Here is a 23,480-nt window from a genome sequence, read left to right on the forward strand (position 1 = left end):
ATTACTGTAAGCTTTGTGTAAGATTTTCAATTGGATTACTCATCGTCCTGCCCTTATTGCCACTTCCCTAAGATGAATAAATATCTTTATTCAATTATAAATATTTAATCACAAAAGAGCAAACCAGTATAAAAATATTCACAATAAAATACTTATATCATGGATTTCATGTAAGAGCAAAAGAGAAGAAATTATTCAATTAAAAAAATTTAAATAATCTGCACCATACCCGATAAAAGCACACCCATTTCAGTATAAAACATTCAAAGTCAGAGTACAGTCAATAACAGGCAAATAATAGCTAACAGAATACATCCAGCGAAGGGCAATACATGTTATCTAGAAAGCATTAAAATCACTCTAATAAAGTGCATTTCTCAAAAAGGGTCCCAAAAAAATGGCCGACCTCGTGATTAGGGAGCATTCAGAGAAAATAGAGGGCAGTCCTATATATTGCTGAAAACCCTATTTTTTAAGGATTGGCAATAAAAAAAAAGTGTTGCCTAGGTGTTTCATAACATTTGCAGAAAAATATAAAATGGTCCACAGTCTGGGGAGATGGTTTGTCACAGGGATAGAGCAGCATAGACATGGGGTCAAATTGACCAGCAGGGAAAAGTAAGTAGCACCTTGTGTTTACAAGTGGACATTTTTTCAACAATCCCCTTTTCTCTCACATTATTAATATACATGAGATATGGCTCAACGCCTTTGACTGTTTGCAGACAAATGAATACTCTTGTTTGGGCTACATGGCCTCTCTACCTTCACTGTTGGACACTGCCCTGCTCAGGAACAAATCTTTAATAATGCAAATATACCCCTTAAAAATGTCACATCGTTTGTGAATAGTTCTGGTCTTCCTATGGCAACCACTGTTTTCGGTATATAATCCATCCATGGGATTCTTAAACCATAATCAGAAGACAAACAGTCCTCCATTATTTCATAATTTAGGGGTCCAAAGAAGGAGAGGCAAGCCTCACCAGATGAGTCACATAGGTCAGTCCCAGTTCGTCAGGTATAAAATGCTGAGGACTGCCTGAGCCAAGACCAAGCAAAGGTGGTTTTCTTCCCTCTGAAGGCTACTGCAGCCTCTAAACCCCCATATGTTAGCACTGTAGATGAGAACAGGTAAACATCTTTATCTAGACATTTCTAACAAGGGAGTTTTTGGTTCGCTTCCCACCTTGGTAGAGTCATTAAACAGGACCCCCACTACACAACTGAAGCTTGAACACCATTCAGAAAGACAGGGCAAAAAACTGTTGTTAGCATCAAAGGTCACTCCCAAATAGGAAAGTTCCGAGACGTTAGTGATGTTACTTACCTTCATGGAAAGGTTCGACCTTGTTGTGCTGCAACCCGCATTCCATGACATGCGACTTGGCAATATTTGTGTTTAAATCCAAATTATCAGTCAGGGCCTGTAGCCCGTTAAGTTTGCTGGGAACCAAAACCGCATAATCAGTGTATAAACAGGGCCAGCAGTGGGTTATAATTTATCCTCAGTAAAGCATTGCAATTGGCGACAAGAATATGACTTAGATCATTAATATACACACAAACAAAATCTGTGCCAGAACGCACCCTTGATGAACACCTCGTATCAAGGGAAAAAGAGAGGTGCATACCGAACCTCACTTTTGCAGAGACTTTAAAGTACTCTGCACGTAGGAAGTCCACCAAATCCCGTGGCATACAGTTCCGTTGGAGAATAGTCCATAATTTGGATCAGTTGACTCTGTCAAATACACTGTTCATTTCATAAAGACAAGGTATAGCAGGCTTTCTTGGCAATTGTGTATTTACCCACTATTAAACTGAGGTGAAGGCACTGTTCCTGTGTCTCCAAATCGTCCCTGAACCCATATTGAGCCCTATTTAGGGTCGCATACTGTTTAACCCAATCCTCCATCCTATGCAGAATCACCTGATCTGCAGTCTTAACCACAGAGTCCGAAAGGAAATTGGCCTGATGCAGCAGGGATCCTGCCTAGTTCCCATTTCGAACATTTGAACTATAGTAGCCTGCTGCCAGGAAGCTGGAATCATGCAACATGCTACAGTATGCTTCAGTGTGCTAGTACGGATGGAGGCCCAAAGGATGATGTTTTCTTTATATAGATCCATGGGAGTCCCATCTGGTTCTGGGGCTTTTTTGGGGACTAGAGGTATTAGCTTTTAACTCCTCAAGGTCAAACCTAATGGTTAAAGGAATAGGAGAGCAAGCTCGTCAGACTCGGTGAAAGGTTTTTTTCTCAAAGGAGTAAACTTGCCTGAAATGGTCAACCCTGCTCTGGGCACTAATATTCGAGCCCGTACCATTACATCACACTTGTTTGTGGACAGCTGCTGGTCATTAATGATAGTCCAGTACCTTTTGGGGTCCTTTTCTGTACATGAACTAACTTACTAGTTTGTTCCAGGCTTCCTCCTTGAGGGCCATCTTATGCTTTTTTTATGGCAAGCTTATAACAATGCCTTGTTTCAATTATACTATCCTGATCTCTAGGCAAGGAATTTAATACATCCCCGAGTTTTTGGTCGGCATCACTACATCCCTTGTCGAACCATTTATGCATTTGATCTTAATTGTAAGAAGGGAATTACAAAAAAAAAATGATTATTTAAAATTTCAAAGGAGGTAATTACCTTCAGTGGTGAGTAATCTTCAATTAGCAGGTGATCTGTAATCAAACCCAGGTTTGCTTCTCCAACATCAGCTGTTTGAGGCCCTTATGTGGGATACTTGTAAAGCGCACTGTTACTCTACCCGAGTGTCCTGGCGCTGTAGACCGCTGGGGAACCCTTCCTGGTTTTCCCTGTGAGATGGTCCCTTTCTGGGTATCTCCAGGGTGAAACCAGGCATCCCCGGCGTCCTTATCCTTACTGGCCAAATTGACAACTTCTTTCAGCAGGGCAGGTTGATGTATTGGCTAGTTAAAACCCCTTCTATGGGGTTACGGTCGCTATAACCACTGGTGATAGTACCCTGATAGCTACACAAGTGGTCAAACCCCTTGGCAAGAAATCACTGTCTTTAATAGTACCTTGCCCTAGACTATAAAGGTTGGAATATGTAGTTCTTGGTTTCCGCTATTTCAGCCAAGTTACACAAAATCATAGACAGCAGATCATTTAAAAGTAATTGCCCTCTATCCTCAGTCAAATGACAGTACACAACTGAGACTTCCACCATAAAGGGGTCGTGTAGAGTATTGCATGGGCGGAGCTTGGCATTAAAATCCCCTCCTATAATCACTGAGAACCCATTTAATTTACATTCAGCTCTAACTTTCAGAATTTAAATGGCATTAAACAGAGCCTTAATGTGACAGCTCAGTCCCATCACAGCATTATAAAAATTACTCAGAAAGAAATTAAAAGATCTGGATTGAATAACCCACAAAATCTGAATCCCTGAATGCTTACATTTTATGGAGCTAAGTGCAAGTAGCTTGGTCGTACGCACCATGAATGGCAGCCCCCGCCCGAGGTCTCTCGCCAATAGAACAGGTTAGCTGGTACGATAGAAGATTCATTCATACCCATCCCAAATGAACTCCTCAGTTATCCAAGTATTCTGCAACATTGCAATGTCATATTTGTTAATAAAGCTGAGCCAATTTGGATCTTCCAGTTTGAGCTCACACCAGCAATGTTCCAGCATTTTAGGGACGTCTGAGGGACATGTAATGGGCCTGGTAAATCAGTGCCAATATTGGCATCAATACCCCCCTCCCCCACTACAATTCTATATCACCAGACCCAGGTCAATCCAGTTCCTCCGTGCCAGATAGGGCGCTGAATCTGCTAGATGTAGGTAGAATTGAAGTCATGATGTAGCTTCAGAAACCTCCAGCCTAATGGGTAAACCCCTCCTGACTGGCTGAAACCTGGCAAGACGACAATAAAAATGGGTTAGTGGTAGAGCAGTATACTGTTGTTCCAAAAGAGGCCGCTCGTGTGATAAGTGCAGGAGAATTAGGTGCTTGACAAGAGCCGGGTTTGTGAAGGTAATAACCACACAGTCTCCAGTCAGCTGCTTACATGAAGGATCAAGCCCGCACACCCTTCTAACAAATAAAATGTCATTGTATTCCGCATATCCAAAGTACATGTTTATGATCAGCCAAATGGCAGATTTTATTTGTCAAAGTGGAATGAGTTTCCACCTTGACCGAGGGCATGCAGGGTACATTAGCCAGGGGCACAAGTGGCATTGTCGATCAGGGTGCATAAGCTGCGTGGCATATTGCTTACATTACAGTCCATATTCTCACTACTTAGCTTAGTGGCATTTATGGCAGTTGCCTGAATATACCAGGAGCTTCCATCCTGTGCATGCTAGCAAATGATCTCTCTGGCTCCCTCAAATCGTAAGGACTGGGTTCCACTGCGACCCTCCTTCTTCATGGAAGTAGTAGTGGCAACTACACTGTGGTTGATCATTGACTTTGCTAGGGTTACTGGTGGAGGTAGCACTGGAGAGTTTTAAGACAGCAGATTCTAACAGAGGTTAACAATGATTTCTGCTAAGGGTGGCAATACTGACTTGAGTTAAATCTTCAAGTTTCTCAAACAGTTGGTTTCATATTGCGACCTGAGTCTAGAGGACCAGACTCAACAGGCTGGCCCAGATGAAACACAGCGGGCCCACAGTTCCTTTGCCCACTTTTGCTTTAGTTTTTGCTTTTGTCAGTAGCCTCAGCCTTAGAGCACCCAGTGGTCCTTATATGACTGTTTCATTTTGGCAAATGAGGCTCCTTCTGGTGATCGATTAGAAGTCTGAGGGAGCTCTTGTAAAACTTGACTAGAATCAGCACTGCCTTTAACCATACCTTCAGGAACGCAGTGGATAGTGTAAACACTTTGGTTTGGCCACTAGCAGCTTCAGAAAAAGAGGCAGACTGCACGCTGGGAGAAGCAGCACCATATTTCAGAGACAATCATCTCTCCCCCAAGTCAATTTCATTGGCAATAACTCCTACCACTGTGGCCAAAAATTAGACGAGTGTGGTGGCTTTTTCTTATCTCCCTCTGGCATTTTCCGCCTTCCATCTTCATCTTGAACCCCCCCCCAATCCCACCCCTGGTGCAGAAAACATTCACTGGCTTGTACAAGGAGCAGAAGGGAGGAAACAATGATACTTCAAGATTTTCTGGCAATAATAGTATTTTAAGATTCACCAAAGAAAGAGAGTAGGCCCAGTCTGGCATCTAACGGATGATGACGGCCTCTGCTTGGCCCGGGCATGCACCAGTGGGAGTACTTCAGCGCTATATATAGCGCAAAATCAGTTTGGCCCCTCTTCATGGGCTGTGCAGACTGTGTTAGAGCAATATGGTACTTGCAGTCCCCTCCAGGCTTATTTACATGTTCCCTAACAGTTTTCCCTGTGCCCAAGATTGCAGTGAACCAAGGACCAGGAGGTGGTAAGAAGGCAGACTTGTGCTCTCTCGTTCCTGAAATTTAAAAAGTGATTTTCCTTTTCCCGTGATTGCATAATTTTCACTTGTTTTGCTTGTGGTTGTTACAGTTTAAAAATTGGCGTTTTTACCTGCCCGTGACTGGTGATCGATTAGAAGTCTGAGGGAGCTCTTGCAAAACTTAACTAGAATCAGCACTGCCTTTACCATACCTTCAGGAACTCAGTGGATAGTGTAAACACTTTGGTTGGGCCGCTAGCAGCTTCAGAAAAAGAGGCAGACTGCATGCTGGGAGAAGCAACACCATATTTCAGAGATAATCATCTCTCCCCCAAATCAATTTCATTGGCAATAACTCCTACCACTGTGGCCAAAAATTAGACGAGTGTGGTGGCTTTTTCTTATCTCCCTCTGGCATTTTCTACTTTCCATCTTCATCTTGACACCCCCCACCAACCCCACCCCTGGTGCAGAAAACATTCACTAGCCTGTACAAGGAGCAGAAGGTAGGGAACAATGATACTTCAAGATTTTCTGGCAATAATAGTATTTTAAGATTCACCAAAGAAAGAGAATAGGCCCAGTCTGGCCTCTAACGGATGATGACGGCCTCTGCTTGGCCCGGGCATGCACCAGTGGGAGTACTTCAGCGCTATATATAGCACAAAATCAGTTTGGCCCCTCTTCATGGGCTGTGCAGACTGTGGTAGAGCAATATGGGACTTGCAGTCCCCTCCAGGCGTGTTAACATGTTCCCTAGCAGTTTTCCCTTTGCCCAATATTGCAGTGAACCAAGGACCAGGAGGTGGTAAGAAGGCAGACTTGTGCTCTCTCTTTCCTGAAATTTAAAAAGTGATTTTCCTTTACCAGTGATTGCATAATTTTCACCTGTTTTGCTTGTGGTTGTTACAGTTTAAAAATTAAAGTTTTTACCTGCCCGTGACTGCATCATTTTTCCACTGTTTTGTTTACAAATTTGAGGTTCTTACTTGCCCATGACTGTTTAGTTGGAGCCTGAACCAGCGCGCAAGCGCTGCTTTTGCGAAGATCTGTTGTAGTTCAGTATGGTAGAGAAGCCCCGCCTACTCCCCCGCCCTTATTTTTCATTGGCTTGTGTCTTTGTCTATTGTAAATATTGGCGTCTGATTCCTTAATAGGCTTATTAGTCCCTCCTTAGTATGACCATGTCGTCATTTGTAACCGACCATGTCGTCATTTGTAACCTCCCATGGCTACTGGCCCCTTTACTTGGTTTTTACATGGTACGTATTTTATTTTGCTAATGCAAATGAGCCACGGGTCAGCCGGGGGAAGTGGGAGCCGCGCTCTGGTGATTTACCGTCTGCGGGCACAATGAGAGCTCCGGCTGGCACTCTGGAGGACGGCAGAGTAACCCAGCATTCAAGAGACCGCTGGAGGCGGCGGCAAAATTAGTGCGGAGGAAGTGCCTCACGGCACCGAGGACAGCGGCCAGGAGCGAGGGCGCCCGCCCATCCACCCCTCTCTGCCTGGTCCGAGCACCTGCTACTAGAGGAGGAGCGCTTCTGGGTGGACAGGAAGATGGTGGAGACGATGCTACAAAGTAAGTTAATGTTCGTGTTTCACTGGAGTTGTAGCACCGTGCATAAAGCACCTAGAATGCTCCGGGTCAGTTCTCATCCAAAGCGCCTGCGCTGCTTCTCTGTGCATTGACTTCTGTGTGGTCCAGAAGCATCGAGGCTACACAGCTCCCTCGCCAAATTAGTGCCTAAACGATAAACACGAGCTATGTGCTGCAGCGAGCTCAGTATTTATAAATTAAAGTAACCAAACCGGTACGGCCCCTGGATTCCAGCGCTTCCCCTATTACCAGCGCTATCCTGGGCACGTTCCTGGTTCCAACACCAGCTGCACTGCTTGCTCTGCCCATCAGCTTCAGCACTGCTTAAACTGTTACACTGCACGTCTCCGCGGCTTTTACATCACACAGGGGTCCTATGCTGCACATAACAGGGGCTTGCACTAACACGGTCGTAATGCTCTCTGGCTTCAGCACTACCAGAAAGCTCCTGCACCATTAAGTGTTCGTAGAAGTACCCAACACGGTTCACTCCAAACCCTTCTCAGAAACCCAACAAAGCTAAATGCCCCCTCCCCTCGGAATCTGATGATGGACCCCTGAGTCGCCCACACATCAAAGATATTTACTGACCTTGACCTGATTGCGGACCCCTTAAGGATTGGGGGAGGGGATAATGGGTTGCCCCCTTGCTCCACTGGGGCTTCAGGAGCTTGTATTACGCCCCTGAAACCTAGTCACATCTCAGCATTGACTCAGCAGTACCCCACTTGCCTCTTTCCGGCAGTCACTCAGGAGCTCCTGCCAGCCTCCTTCTGGTGCATTCAATAGCTCCATTCCACACTCCTTCAGGCAACTAACTCTGCAGCTCCCCAACTCTCTCACAGACCTAATCCCAGTGCCAATCTCAGCCTCCTTTTAGTACTGAGGCAGCACCTACCCCGCAGCCTCCTTACAACTTCAACCCAGCAGCATCTAAACCGCAACGATCTTCCAGAATTCACTTGACAGTTGTTACTCGACAGGCTCCTCAAGAACTCAGTAGCTATTCTGCAGTCTCTTTCCAGCTCTGACTCGGGTGCAGCGCTCCACAGTCCCTTCCAGCACTCATCTAGCAGCTACTCTGCAGCCCCCTTCCAACACTGCGGCCTCCTTCCAACACTCACCTACTTCCAGTCTTTCACATAACACACCAAGCAGCATTCCCTGCCACCCTCTTTCCATCACTCACCCAGCAACTACCCCATACACAATCTGCAGTCACTCAGAATCTCACATGCCTCCTCAGATCACTCAGATGCTCCCCTCTTAGATCCGTCCAGCCCCCTCTCAGCGGTTCTCTTCTACCTCCATCCAGCACGCACTGATAAGATCCCTCAAATTACCTTCCATTAAAACGACATGGATTGGCAACCCAATGTTTCACATGGAAACTGGGCATACATGACGATAGAGACCGTGTTCCACATGGACAGCATTCACTAACTTTTTAGGAAACTATTTAAGAGCACTGTTTGGGAACTAGAGTGATATGTGCAATGAAAGCTGAGAGAAGCTGTGTGTGATAATGAAGTCCTACTCTGGGATCTAGATCTTGAGTAGGACTGGAATGTTCAGTAGTGCTTGAAGATGTGATGCTTGGATTGTAATTTGTTTAAGAAGTCTTTTCTCCTCCTCAACACCTTCATGCAAGCCCCCCGTTTTCATATAGGTATTTAATTAAGTAGAAGACCACTTTAATTCGAATTTAGCCAGGAACTTACATAATTTATTAGCAACTATGCTTAGACTGTATTTAGTAAATCATTGTTCCGTCCGGCTTTGTAAGAGAAGCCTCATACCACTTTGATAAACAGATGGCGGTGTTAAAGGAGCTAGTGTATTCAAGCGAGACTATTCAAAACTTTGGTCAGAGGCTGGATGTGTCATGCCAGACTATTAAGTCCCTTTTCTGGTGCAGTGTACCTGTATGAAAGAGAGAATTTCCTTACTTACATTGCATGATCTGGGAGTATGTATGATACCTGGCGAAAACTATGTCAGTTGCTACGGCTCCTACCTGATGCGGCTACAACATACAGTTTGGGGTTTAGATAGCACAGCATCAGAAATAATCCACATATCCTTACCTGCATTCTGGCATGGCAGCATTACCTAGCCAGATCAGACAAGAGGCTGCTGCAGAATGGTTTCCTTTTCATAATGTAATATACTAAAGCTTTTGACAATTATACTTGTATCAACCACATACTCCATTTTAAAATAGATCTGTTTGTCATTGTCTAACTTCTGAAAAAAAATGAACATATGCTTTATGAAGCAGTGAGCATAGCACTATCATATGCAGGACCCAAGGGATACTATGGAGACACTTTGAGCAGGTGGAACCCAGTCTTTCCTCATGGACACTGTCAATTGAATAGCAGAACCTATTACTCTTCCATGTAATCTTAATTCTCAGATTTAGGCACCAGCAGAAGTTTATGAGAAGTCACACCCCAAGCCAGCGACAGTTCAAGATGCAGCATGCAGCAACAACCCTGCTGTTTCTTCACTATCCCTATTACAAATCTATCTTACCTTACAAAAGGCAGATATATTTGAGTGTCTTGTCCAAACCTGACTGAAGGTCCACTAGCAAGTCCCCATTTTTCACAAGACATTTCAGCTTCCCACTATCCACTCTCTTTACGTGGTGCAGTCTTTTGGAAAGGCTGTGACTTCAGCCTTGTACTTTACGCCGGTACTCAAGACTAGATTGATTGGAAGCATGCTTCTTCCCTTGGAAATTCTCGGCTGAAATATTAGGCTGCAAATATATGCTTTAGATAATGCACATCGAATAAATACGAGGAAGAATTCCTTACTAAAAACCATCATACTGGCTTATGGCATGCCATTGACATTAGTGCCCTGAAGAAGTCCCAATGTTTCAGGACAAATTCATTGGCTGTGTCCTTGTACGTATTTTAAAATTGAAGCAAGAAATAAAGAATGAACATCCTTACAACATGTGTTTTGTGATGTTATCCTTCTCAATCCAAATAAATGACTAATATCCACCACTCAAATTACTTTCATATTTCACTATACTAATTCACCACTAATCCTTTATGGGTGCCGGAGCAGCGTGCTACTCGCCAAAAAAGCGCTTCACCACCCCATTAGGGGTAACAAGTGTAATATATTTGCAAACCTTTGTCCCTCTTCTATCCCTCTGCTACCCTTCTCAATCCAAATAACTGACTAACATATCCACCACTCAAATCACTTTCATATTTCACTCAAGTTGTCGAATATTCCATTGACCTGCACCCATTGAATACACACCTACGGCGAAATCAGTGCCGCCAGGACGCACAAATTGTCTTCTACCCAAGGACATGGGTCACACACACACGTGTTCTGCCCCAACAACAACTTCATTCTGACTTGCTCTCCACACGTTGGATGAAAAGTAATCCCCGACATTTTAATCGATATATATTTGGACTCAACATATCCCCTACTCGCGGCACCTTTGATTGTGACATTTAACCAAGATTACCACATTTGACTCGCATTCCATCACTGATTACGCATTAGGACGGCCGGGTAGGAATTATCATCGGCTTTCCGAATACGATGCATCACTAAGTGTCCTTACAGACACTTCAATTTGAATTTCTACTTTGTTATAAGGGTGCCCTGCCGGGTTGGAATTATCACCGGCCTTGGGACTTCATCGAGTTCAAGCAACTCTCTACAGCCCTGAAGAGTCGTGGGACTACTTTTCCCTGACGAAACACATGTCGGCTGGTTGCATTTTTCACCACAATAAAGAATATTCAGCAACACTAAAGAACTCTGTACATATTGCTTACGTTGACACTTGTATTTAATTGTTTTATTATGTATGTGTGCACAGGATTTAGCTATACTGTTTTGCTGTAGGGTCTTCCCTACACACATTGAGAGGTTACAAGGGTCTACCCTTCCTGGTCAGCACCATACCCACTAGTTTACCCAGACACACAGAACGTAAATGTGCTGAGCGCCAAGACTTCCTATACACTAAAACCCTCATCTTAGTTGTCTGCACCCATTGGATGTTGAGAGCTTCCTGAAGAGGACGCATGTGCAGGCGGTAGTGAGGGATGAGAAGAATACAGGAGGACATCATGCCCAGGAAAAATGTATAAAGGCATATGGCAGAGACTTTCTTCTTTATATGCAGACCTCTAAAGTCAGAAACTTTTGCTGTCTTTCCAATGTGGGATAAGCCCTGTTTAAAGTAGTATCCAGGATGGCGCCCCTAGAACTATTAGTCGCCGGGTAGGTTGAAGGACTAATTTCTCTGGATTTAAAGTGAGGCGTAGACAGGCCTTGCTAGACGCTTTTGGTACGTTGCAAGTCAGTCGTAGTAAGGAAAAATTTGATGGTGATGTGGTCTGAGATATGCTGCTACTGGCGTTAGACATGTTGTAAAAATGCGAGGGGCTGATTTGAGCCGAAAGGCAACTCTCGCAACTGGTAATGACTGCCGGCTACTGTAGATTTGAGACATTTTTTGTGTTTCTTGTGTATGGGTATGTGGAAATATGCGCCCTGAATGTCTAAGTACGCCATGTAGTCATTTCCATTGAGAAACTGCAACACATGCTGGATGGTGATCATGCGGAACAACTGTTTCTTGAGGAATTTGATTAGATTTTTCAAATCTAGAATTGGTCTCCACTTCTAGTGAACCAAGAACACCCCGGCAATAAAATCCTTATCCCCTTTGGCAAAATGGAACGCTTTCTATCGCTATCTTTTAAATCATGGAGACGATCTCTAACTTCAAGAGGTGAAAATGCTTGTGAACAGGAGGTTGACGTTGGGTCAGAGGTAGTGGCTCTATGAATTACATAGAATGACCAAATTGTATCACGTCTAAGACCCAACGATCTGTTGTAATTTGTTTCCAATTTTGTAGATTATGGGAAGTTTTGCTTCCTACTTTTGAAGGAAGTAGAAGTGTGGCAGCTGGCAGTAGTGGGAGGTCATTGACAATGGTTAGTATCCTTCTGTCATCCTGCTTTCCATCTGAAGGAAGCCTTGTTTTAGGCAACTCCTGCGTGTTGCCGCTGGGCAAACTATGGTCTGTATTGTTGGCTGGAAGAGGTATAAGCTGGATACCGGTACTGTTGGTAGCCCCCTCTGTAAGATGACAGACTCTTGCCCCGAGCACCACGGAAGGGCATCTTTCTATATTGAAGAGTGCCAAGAGCCTTAGCAGTATCTGTATCTTTCTTTATCCCATACAAAGCTTCATAGATATGCTTTCCAAAAAGCTCCTCTCCGTTATAAGGCAGATCTAAAATCTTGGTTTGAATCTCCGGCCTGAATGTTGTGGCCTTCAGCCATCCTACACGTCTTAAGACTGCCGCCCCAGCCAGTTGGAGGAAACCGGTTGGAAACGATGTCCATCGCACAATCGATTATCACCGAGTCGGAAAGTTCGTCCTCCAGTAGTATTTTCTTAGCCTAATCTTTGACGTCCGATGGAAGATTATTGATATAAGAAGCAATATCTGGCCACATTTTCCTGTTGTAACTGCTTAAAAAAGCAAGGAAATAAGAAGCTGTGACAGTTAATGCAGACATAGTTGAGAAACGTTTGCCTAAGTTGTCCAGTCTTCTACCCTCCTTGTTTGGCGGTGCCGATACTGGTTCTGAAGGGTTCTTTGATCTACGTTGTGCCGCTTGTGATATCACTAAATCAGGTCTTGGATAACCCGTGAGACAAGCAGGCACATCGTCAGGAGCCTTATACTTTTTGTCAAGTCTTGGTAAAACTAGCAGCACTGTTGCTGGAGTTCACATTATTTTCAAACCTTGGTCGCAGATTTAGTCAATAATGGGCATTGATCTGACTGATTTCCTGAAAGGCTCCTTGAAATCATAAAGGAAACAGTCCTGCTGATGCACAGGCGTCTGGAGTTCATAACGCCTGGCTCCTCTCTCTAAAAGATTATGGAAACCTCCTATATCTTCTGGAGGTGAATCAGTTTGCGGCAGAGATGGAGACGCTGGTGGAGGAATAATGTAATCATCCCATTCATCATGTTGTTGCTGTTGTTCCTGCTGTATTTCCGCTACCTCCTTCTCTTCTTCCTCTTCGTCAGAGGATGATAGTTGTTGTACAGGCATTTGTGTTTGAGGAGAAGATGGAGGTTGACTTTGTGCCATAGGAAGTGGCGGAGGAGCTGGTGAAGGAGGCGGCGACATTGGCGGAAATCTCTTTCTGTAAACCGCTAACATGGATTGTAGCTCTGTAACAAGAGTGGAAGGAAGATATACCATGTCCTGTTGTGTTTGCTGTTGACGGCGTTGGCCAGAGTAATAAAATTGCTGATCATAATACTCCTACTCATTGTCATGACTATCCGAAAGAAAACAAGTTACTTACCTGTAACTTTGGTTCTCCAGTATTGGTAACTTGCATAGATTCCTATTGCTTGTATCATTCCCCGTAGTCGAGATGGGAGTCCCCGGTAAATAATAAATACTATAGAAATAGGTACAAATAAAAGAATAAGGCCTAGGCCTCATCTAATTGTGTAGCATATCCACCTCTTTTTGTAAAAGAGACCAAATAAAATGAACAGCCTCACCCCATAGAACCTTCGTGAAAGAGCCTCAGAGCCTCAGATTTTCGTAGCCATTGTGTAACAATATAACAGAAGATGCTGAAGGCTAAGCTTACCCAGGGGAGGAGGGTGGGCGCATGGGAATCTATGAAAGTTACCAATACTGGAGAACCAAAGTAGCAGGTAAGTAACTTGTTTTCTTACTCCAGTATTGGAACTTTCATGGATTCCCATTGCTTGTATCAGAATAGCTGGCAGTTATAACGCACATTTTGTGTAAACAATACAGTGTTATAAAACCTTGCAAGATGCATCACTTTCAGGAGAGATACAAATTATCCAGTGAGAATTGGCAATAAAACAGTAATTGAACATCAGAGAAGAAATAGTAAAAGCATCTAGACTTACAAAATGTGCGAATAGCCAATAAAAAGGAAGAAGGGTTAGAAGGGAAACCTCACCACTCATTGAAAGAGGTTCCTCAGGACTGCCTGTCCCACTGCAGCGTCACTACGCGTGGAGGAGTCCAAGCAGTAATGCCTTGTGAAGGTATGGGCACTGCTCAGTGTCGCGGCTCTGCAAATGTCCTTGATAGGCACTCCGGCGAAGAGAGCAACTGAAGAAAACATAGCTCTCATAGAGTGCGCCCAAACCCACCCCTTAAGGGGCTTGCCAGCTGCTTGGTGACAATATTGAATTGCACTGGCAATCCATCGAGCAATACCATGCTTTGAAAGAGGGAAACTGTTGCGAGGAGCACTGGAATCCACAAAGAGCTGTGTTGATCTTCTGAAGTCTTTGGTATGTTGAAGATAAAACTTTAGACATCTTTGAACGTCCAGAGAGTGTTGAGCCCTCTCCGCTGGGGTAGTGGGTCGAGGAAAAAAGGATTTGAGAATAACTGGTTCATTCAAGTGAAAGTCTGAAGGCACCTTCGGGATAAATTTGGGATTCGTTCTCAGAATCAAAGTCTCTCTTTTAAACTGTAAGAACGGTTCTTGAATAGTGAGAGCGTGTAGTTCACCTACCCTTCTGGCAGATGTTAAGGCGAGAATGAGGGCCACTTTCCATGGGAGGAATTTAAGTTCCGCCCTATGAATCGGTTCAAAAGGCGGCCTCATGAGTTGAGTAAGAAGTAAGTTAAGCTGCCACAGAGGCGGTGGAGGCCTAACCGGTGGGAAAACTCTAAAAAGCCCTTTAAGAAATTGATTCACAATCCTTGCAGACCAGAGGGAAGGTCCAGAAGAAGTCCGTCTGAATCTAGAGATGGTCACAAGGTGCACTTTGATAGAACAATGGGCAAGACCTGATTTAGCCAATGCCAGAATGTATGGCAAAAATTAGCAGAAGAGTAAGGATGAATCTTTTCTTGCCAGCACCAAAGGCAGAAACACTTCACTTTTAAGCGATATGGCTTATTTGTACTCGGGGCTCGAGCTTGAGCAAGCACCTCTCTACATTCTGACGAGATATTCAGATCCTGAAATTCTCGGTGCTCAGGAGCCACGCTGATAACTGAAGAGATCTCGGATCCGGGTGTACCACCTAGCCCTGGGACATAGTCAGCAGGGAAGGAATTGGGCACCGATGAACTGGACGGTCCAGGGAGAGTAGAAGGAGCTCTGTAAACCAAAACTGGCGGGGCCACGCCTGGGCTACCGGAATCATTCTGCAGGGTTCTGCCTTGAGCTTCCGGAGAAGTCTGGGAATTAGTGGGATCGGAGGATATGCGTAAACAAAGGCGCCTGTCCGGGCCATCGAAAGCGCATTCCCCAGCGATCCCGGATGGTGATGCCTGCTTGCGTAGAGTCTGCATTTTTTGTTCTCTGGAGTGGCAAAGATATCTATGGGCGGAGTGCCCCAGAGACTGAAAATCTCTTCCAGAATGTCGTCGTCTAATTCCCACTCGTGGCTCACTGATTTCAGGCGACTGAGCATGCCCGCTGTTTTGTTGAGGGCCCCTGGAAGATGCTCTGTCGAGAGCGATTCCTCCTGCTGTATTGTCCATTCCCAAATCTCCTAAACCTTTTTGGATAGTCGACAAGACGTTGTACCTCCCTGCTTGTTTACGTAATGCATGGCCGTCGTGTTGTCTGTACGGCTCAGGACAGAGGATTGTTGAATCCGGGGATGGAAGACCCGCAAGGCTAGACGAATCGCCCTGAGCTCCAACAGAATGATGTGGAGTAGGCGATGCTGAGGCACCCAGCGGCCACCTACCTGAAGGTCTTGTAAGACTGCTCCCAAGCCTTCAAGTGAGGTGTCTGTTGTTATTATTAGAGGAGCTGGGGTGACCCTGAAGGTGAGGCCTAGAGATATTGTCCTTGATCGGCCACCACGTTGCAGCCTCTTTCATAGGCTGAGTGATTGTGATCTTGTCTTTGAAAGAGCCTTCTGCCTGGCGTCACTGCAAATCCAGCTGTTCTTGGAGGGGCGCATAAGCAACCTGCAATGGGTAATTAGAGGAATGCAGGACGAGATTGACCCCAGAAGGGAGTTGTAGAGGCGAACTGAAAGTGACCCACTGCATTGCAATCAACCTTGAATTGAAAGTGTCTCTTGGCTACTGTAAATCATAAAAACATCCTGTGGGCAGGGTGGATGGGGAGATGAATGTATGTGTCCTCAAGGTCCAGGGTGGCCATGTAATCTTCCGGATTGAGGAGCCGCAAAATGTCCTGTAAGGAGACCATCCTAAACGAGAGCTTGACGAGATAGGCGTTTAGCTCCCTCAGGTCTAAAATTGGGCGCCATTTTTCTACGGTCTTTTGAACAAGAAAGAACCGGGAATAGAATCCTTCTCCCTGTTAGGATCGAGGGACTGGTTCTATCGCTCCTATGAGGAGTAGTTGGTGTGCCTCTAGACGAAGAAGATGTAGATGTTTGGATTCGGTGGCGCGAGTGGCTTTGGATGATGGTTGATGTTGAAACTCCAGAGTATGGCCTGACAGAACTATATTCAGAACCCATCGATCTGATGTTATGACTTGCCAGTTGCGGAAGTATTGGGATATCCTGCCCCCCACTGGTGTTACAGGGGTCAGAGGAACAGTAGAAGAGCCAAGAAGCTGCTACTGGCGCTTAGAGAAATCCCTCTCTTGGTGCCTTTGTCGTCCTTTAGATGATGAACGAGAGAAAGAAGACTACTGGCCTTTTCACTGAGAATATTGCGGCCGGTATGATTGAGAAGGCTGCGAGTAAGAAGAATAGCGCTGCTGTTGATATCTGCCTCTGTAGGAGGGATAACCTCTGCCCCTAGCTCCACGGAAAGGGACCTTGCGGTATTGAAGAGTCCCAAGGGATTTTGCAGTTTCCGTGTCCTTCTTTATATCCTGCAGCGCATCATCAATGTGCTTCCCAAAGAGTGCCTCCCCGTCAAAGGGAATGTCCAAGATCTTATTTTGGACTTCAGGCCGGAACCAAGTTGCACGAAGCCTGCCTTGGCGCTGAAGGACTGCTGCTCCCGCTAGGGAATGGAAGGCTGTAGTGGCAATATCCATTGCGCAGTCAATTATCACCGAAGATGTTCTCTCTCCCTCCTCGAGGATCTTCTTGGCTTCCACTTTAGATTCTTCCGGCAGCTGGTTCAGATAAGGAGACAGATCACACCACATCTGGCGATCATACCTTCCGAGAATTGCCAAGGCGTTGGCTGCTCTAACGAGGAGGCTAGACATAGAGGAGAACCTCTTCCCAGCATTATCCAACCGCCTGCCTTCTTTATCCGGTGGTGTAGTGAGAGGGGCAGACGGATTTTTAGACTTTCTCTGGGCCGCTTGAGAAATGACTGAATCTGGTTTAGGCTGGCTGACAAGACAAGCTGGGCTATCCTCAAGGGCCTTGTACTTCTTTTCCAGACGAGGAAGCACAGGTATGACTGTGGCAGGCGACTTCATAACCTTTAGCCCTTCATCCCAGACGTGACCCACGATAGATAGAGCGGACTAACTTTCTGTATGGTTCTTTAAAGTCATTTTAGAAACATTCCGACTGCACAGATAGAATGGGCAGACCGAAACACTTAGAAGCTCTCTCCATTAGATTATGAAAGCCCCCAATATCTGCAGTAGGGGAATCCGCCGGTTCTGAAATGGGAGAGGTGGGATCCGGAAAGATGTAATCATCCCATTCCCTGTCAGTATCCGGAATAGCCGTTGTCCCCTGGTCATCATCAGATGTATCATCCTGGACAGTAACCACTGTCTGTTGCTGTTCAGGTAACACCGGCAACAAAGACTGAGGAGGAAGAGAAGTGTAACCGGAAGAGCAAGTGGAGTAGGAGGCACTTGCACTGTTTCCTGGGCAGGAGATTGTGTAGGAAATCTCCTTCTGTAATCAGATAGCATGAACTGCAAGTTCGTAATGAAGAAGATGGCATACAGACCATCTCCTGTTGATATTGCTCCTGAGACCTCAAATGTGGCTCATATTACTGCTGCTCCATGTAGTACTCGTCTGAGTTGGAGTCCTGATATTTGACATGCAGCTGTGATGGACTAACGGCAGCACCGTAAGGACCATCATCGTCCTCAGAAAACTCCTCTTCTAAAAAGAGAGCTGGAGGAAAAGGTGTCACTTTTCGGGGAGAAGTCATCTCTGGTGTAATGCGACATCTCTGTATTGGAATTGCCACATTTTGTATCCTCGACGAGGTCGTCGACGGAGCCGCAGACAACGAGGGAGAGGGCCACCGTCGACGGGACCATCGTCTAGACCGTCGTCATGATCAAGCTGGAAGCTGTGGTCGTCATCGTCACCGTGGTTGTCGTCGACACCATCACCGTCGTCATCCTCTTCGATGTAGACGTCGTCAGAGTAGACGTCGACGACATGGTGAATTGCACATCTGCGCGTGGCGTCGTCGTTGAAGCCGTCATCGTTGAAGCCGGTGAAGTTGAGGAAACTCTCATCAACGAGTCCATCGACGGAGCCAAAGTAGACGCCGGTAACGTTTTTGAAGTCGTCGTCGGCTAAATTGATGTTGTCGTCGTCGATGAGCGAACTTTTCTCTCAGCTTTACCATCAGGTGTGACAGAAGCTGGTTTTTTAAAGGTTTTAGCCTTCTCAGAAGAAGAAGAAGAAGTAGAAGGCACATAGCTTGACTTCTTTGCAGGTGCCACTTCTGGAACAAGTCCTTCCCTCTCCTTTACACCTCGGTGAGATTTGTCTTTTGTAAGGCTTTTGAAGTTGGTCTAAAGAAGTAGAAGGTGAAGACCTACCCCTTTTTTGAGATCTCCTGGATGAAGTTGCCGATTAAGCATCATCACTGTCACTGGAGACAGGATCTTTCCATGGCTTTAGTTTCTGAAGCCAAGTGAGTAGACGTCCCTCACGGTACGACAGATTTTGCAATCAGTAACTTTGTGGTAAGGATACCAACAATAAATACAGTCTTTATGTTTGTCCTCCACATAAAGTCTCTTCTTGGAGCAGGTGGCACAAGCTTTGAAAAAGCCTTCTTCTCCTTGTCTGACATGTTGAACTTGAAGTGAACAGTTGAAGTGAAAGATTAGGTTGAATTTAAGGAATACATTGAAGAAAACTGAGCAGAGTTCAGTGGAGACTCCCTTGCACAATGTGTGGTAGAAGATCTAAGGCTCTGAGGCTCTCTCAGGAAGGTTTTATGGGGTGAGGCTGTTCTGATTGGCTGTTTTTTTTATTGGGTCTCTTTTACAGAAAGAGGTTGATATGCTACAAAATGAGTTGAGGCCTTGGCCTTATTTTTTTTTAAATATTTTTTTTTTTACCTATTTCTATGGTATTTTTTATTTACCTGGGACTCCCATCTCGACGACGGGGAATGATACAAGCAATGGGAATCTATGAAAGTTCCAATACTGGAGTAACCCCGCTCATGCTTTGCCCTCGTGATTGTATGAAATAAATCATGGTCATAATGTCCACGTTTTCCTCATGCTGTTAAATATGGTTTGTGGTGATTTGGTATTGTAGTGAACTGTTAAATGGTTAACTAAACTGTAATTGCTAAAGGCTTCTCCTGATTGTCACAAGGAATTGCCAGGCACGAGGTCAAGCGCATGGTAAACTGTCAAATTAGGCATGAAGCACGTTCTGCACACCAAACTTTGAAAATTAGCATTACACGTGTCTCCACCTAAAGAAAACTAGTCACGTTAGACTTGTGAAGTGGTTAATCCGAAAAACATTTTTCATTCGTGTGCTACACTAACGAATAGAACTCACACAGCTTACGCCAGCGGCAGAAAGGTATTTAAACAACTCGCGCACAACTTTCAGTGCTTGGTCTCGTCAGATTAAAGCCCTTACCTGTTTCTCCGGCTCCCAATGCGGCATCTCTTCAGCGCTCCAGTTGCTTCTACGACTCCGGCTGCATTCCTCGCTTCTCCTCTGGCTTCCGGTGCAGCTTTTCTCCTTCCCGTTCGACTGAGGATCTTCTTCTGCTTCCGGTTCGCCGAAATCTGCGAAATATAAACAAACAAGAGATAAGTGACATTTTATTGCAAGGCCTTGTAATAAATAAATCAGAAGGCGATCGGTGAGTCTTTTCCTACTATAGTTTTGAACTGTACAATATAATTTGTTCTGCTTAGCACCAAAAACTCGTTTTGCAAACTTGAAGAACTTTATATTCGAGAAACAAAAGAAACAAGCATTGGACGCTTTTGATGACTATAATACCAACGCAACGAGGTTGTGTATTTTTAGACTATAAAGCTCATTTAAATTGCCAAGAATATTTTCATTTTATGATTATAGCGAATTCTGTGGTAAGAATAATTACCACTTATCAAAGGTATTAACGTAATAAAGAATGTGGAGAAATATTTAGATTTGCTAAAATACTGCGTCTAAACTAAGGTGGTTATTGTTAGCTTTATGGTTTTCTTGCTTCAAGGGACTAAGAGAATTAATACAACAATCAATAGAAAATATTTCAAGAGGTATAGAAGAACTGCTGATCTCGTTTAGGTAAAGACATTAATGTTTAAATGCAATTTAAAGTGTACCTGAATTGTTAATTCCTTATGTGATGGAACATCTAATGTATGGTTTATTTGTTTAGATGTTATCCTGGATGCTGCCAGCTCAGTGACAGTTCCACCCATTCGCTACATAGTAAGAAGACGCGAACTAAAGTCGACAAGGTCTCCCAATCACGAGCACTCAGAAAGTTTCTCTTCGCTTGTCCTTGTATTTCCCATCCCCCTTTCCCCTTGGAGGCTTACCAGATTTCAGAGTGTTGCGGTTTGGGGAGCATTTAGGGAGATTGGGGTTCATTCGTCGTTAAGAGCAAAGAGATCAAGTGAGTAGCTTGCTTGACACTCATCAGAGTCTTCATGGTACTTTACATTAAGCTCTGACGGACTTTGCGCTGCTCCAAAGAGGCTGTCACGGTCAGAATAATCCTCATCATCTAAGAGGTGTGCGGACAACAAGGGCTGAACTCTACTCAGTGATGTCAAAGAATGTGTACGTTTTTCCTGCTGAAATTTTGGGTGAAAAATGCATTGTCCTGTTTTTATGCCGGGGTCATCGATGAGGTCATTGATGCAGTCGTCGTCGTTGGAATATGTGCCTGGATCTAGGAAGAAACCGTCGACGATGAGCCGTCGAAGGAGGTAAGCGCCATAGACGATGACAGTGAAACCTCAGCCGACAATACAAGCACGGATGATAGCATCGCCGTCGATGATACATCCATTGCCGACGAGGCAGTCGAAGAAATGATGGGAGGGATTGTAGAGAGGACCATCTACGGTAGGTTAGTCTTCGAAGCAGGAATCACCGTTGACAAAAGACTCATCGTCATCTTCGCCGTCTGAAACTTCGTCGATGATGACTTAGAAACTTTGGTGATCTTCACCGTCGACGACCAGGGGACTTGGCTTGTCGACAATTACATTGTTGACGAGGTGATCACCACCGATGAAACTGTGATGGTGGAAACCGTGGTCGTCGACGATGTTACCCCAATAGCACCCAAGGAGGATTTCTTTGTCGTCAAATCTGTTGTTGACGAGCAGTCCGTCAGTGGGGCTGAGGTAGGCTTTTTGAAAGTATGTTTAACCCTCACAGGTGGAGTAGAAGGTTCTGAAGCAAGTTTCTGAGATGATTTTTTGACAGAAACTTAACTCTTAACATGTTATGGAGGAGGCAACTAGGAAGAGGAGTTCTGCTTTCCAGCATTCTCTGACTTTTTGTGCATCTTCTTTGGAGGTTGTTGAGAGAAGTGACCTGGAGAGTCATCCGTGGTCTTTTTTTAGGTGCTTTAGAGGAGGATCTTGAGGAAACATCACTCTCCTCATCAGAAATAGGATCATCTCTGTCTTTAAGCATCTGCAGCCATAGTAAAAGCCTCCCCTCACAATCCTTCAAGGACTTTGAAGAAAACTTGCAACATACCTTACAGTCCTTAGATTTATGGTGTGGGTATAGACAATAAAGGCAGTCCTTATGGGGATCGTCGATATGCAGTCTCTTCTTCCTGCAGGTGTCACAGGGTGTGTGTGTATATATATATGTGTGTGTGTGTGTGTGTGTGTGTATATACATATATACACACACACACATATATAGCTTACTGGAGGCTGACTAGCACGAAGTGTAGTAGAAAATCAGAAGGACTGGAGCTTCTCTCAGGAAGGTTCTACAGGTTGGTGTCATCTGATTGGTTGTTTTCTAACTTTAATCCTTTTTTAAATAAAGACTTGGATATGTTACTAAATACGGAGGCCTTAGGCCTTTAAGATTTTAAGTCCTATCTCTATTGTGACATTACTTTTTTTTAAATATACCGGGAACTCCCATCTCGACAACTCCGAATTATACAATCTCCAATACTGGAGTAACTATCAGTTTTAATAAATATATTACTAAAGCATGATGTGTTAGCGCACTGTTATTTACAGACAGCACATTTTCCATTGAAATGGCCACAGATTTTCTCACTGACATGCAGTTTTACTGATGAAAATGTATTGGACAAACAATGTGTGGAAATCGGGTTTCATCAAATATTTGCCATTTGCACATCACCAAGTAAAGTGTTCTGATATGTTTTGAACCTATTAAAATCTGTGTTTCCATCACCCATCAGAATTATAAGACAAAGTTCATTCCTAACTGCTGATTTATTTTGAAATGTTTGTGATAAGCTGTTTAAAAGTCGTGTAGAAAAAAACTAACATCCTGCAGCCTTTCATTTTCCTCTCCTTGTACACCAGCACAAGCGTCAGACAGTTCGCTTTACAGAATCCTCTAACTTTGTAGTCATAGAAAGAATAGTAAACACAAATCTCCATGAGAAAATAAGCCGCAATTTGTAGGAAGACATAATCTCAAATGTGACCTCTGTCTTTGAACACACAACAAATGGCACAAGTCTAAAACAAGATTTAATGTTTCCGTATTGCTCATTCACCTTTTGAATGAACAGAACACCTGTCTTGGGCTTTGCCAGTTTGAGCTATCTCGCTAGAACAGACCAGTAAGCCCTAAAAATACCTCGCCCTGATAAAAACTGACTCTCCATAGGGAATGGGCGAGTAGATTTGTTGAGACCTGCAGATGCATCCATGGTATGTACTCCTGCAGGAGTTTGAAAGCGTGAAGGGTCTCATTGTTGAACCAATAACACACATCTGTTCTCCCCTCCAACATGCATCTACAGGAAAGATTCAGGGGAACTAAACAGGAAAGTGGCTTAATCCAGGAGAGTTATGAATAATTTTGATTTTGATTGTCAAAACAAATGAAGAAAATACAATTGTATGAACATAAATATTGTGCGTATATCCGAATACAAGTAAGAGGTGCTTTTGCACCAGGTGGACAGTGTGCGACTCTCTCAAGCCACGCTGCTTGCGATTAGTGTTGAACTTAATCCAGGAGAG

General features: G+C 44.4%; 1 protein-coding gene across 3 annotated transcripts in view; it reads right to left on the reverse strand.

Moving 5' to 3' along the window:
• Positions 1-23,480, reverse strand: part of IGF2BP1 (insulin like growth factor 2 mRNA binding protein 1) — a 1,614,238-nt gene that overhangs the window by 892,360 nt on the left and 698,398 nt on the right. For all 3 annotated transcript variants that reach the window (XM_078645534.1, XM_078645532.1, XM_078645535.1), the window contains one exon: positions 19,894-20,045. The gene's annotated coding sequence lies outside the window, so the exon portion shown is untranslated. The remainder of the gene's footprint in view (positions 1-19,893; positions 20,046-23,480) is intronic.

This window comes from Lissotriton helveticus, chromosome 5_1 (genome assembly GCF_964261635.1).
Source record: "Lissotriton helveticus chromosome 5_1, aLisHel1.1, whole genome shotgun sequence".
In the NCBI taxonomy this organism is placed as follows: Eukaryota; Metazoa; Chordata; class Amphibia; order Caudata; family Salamandridae; genus Lissotriton; species Lissotriton helveticus.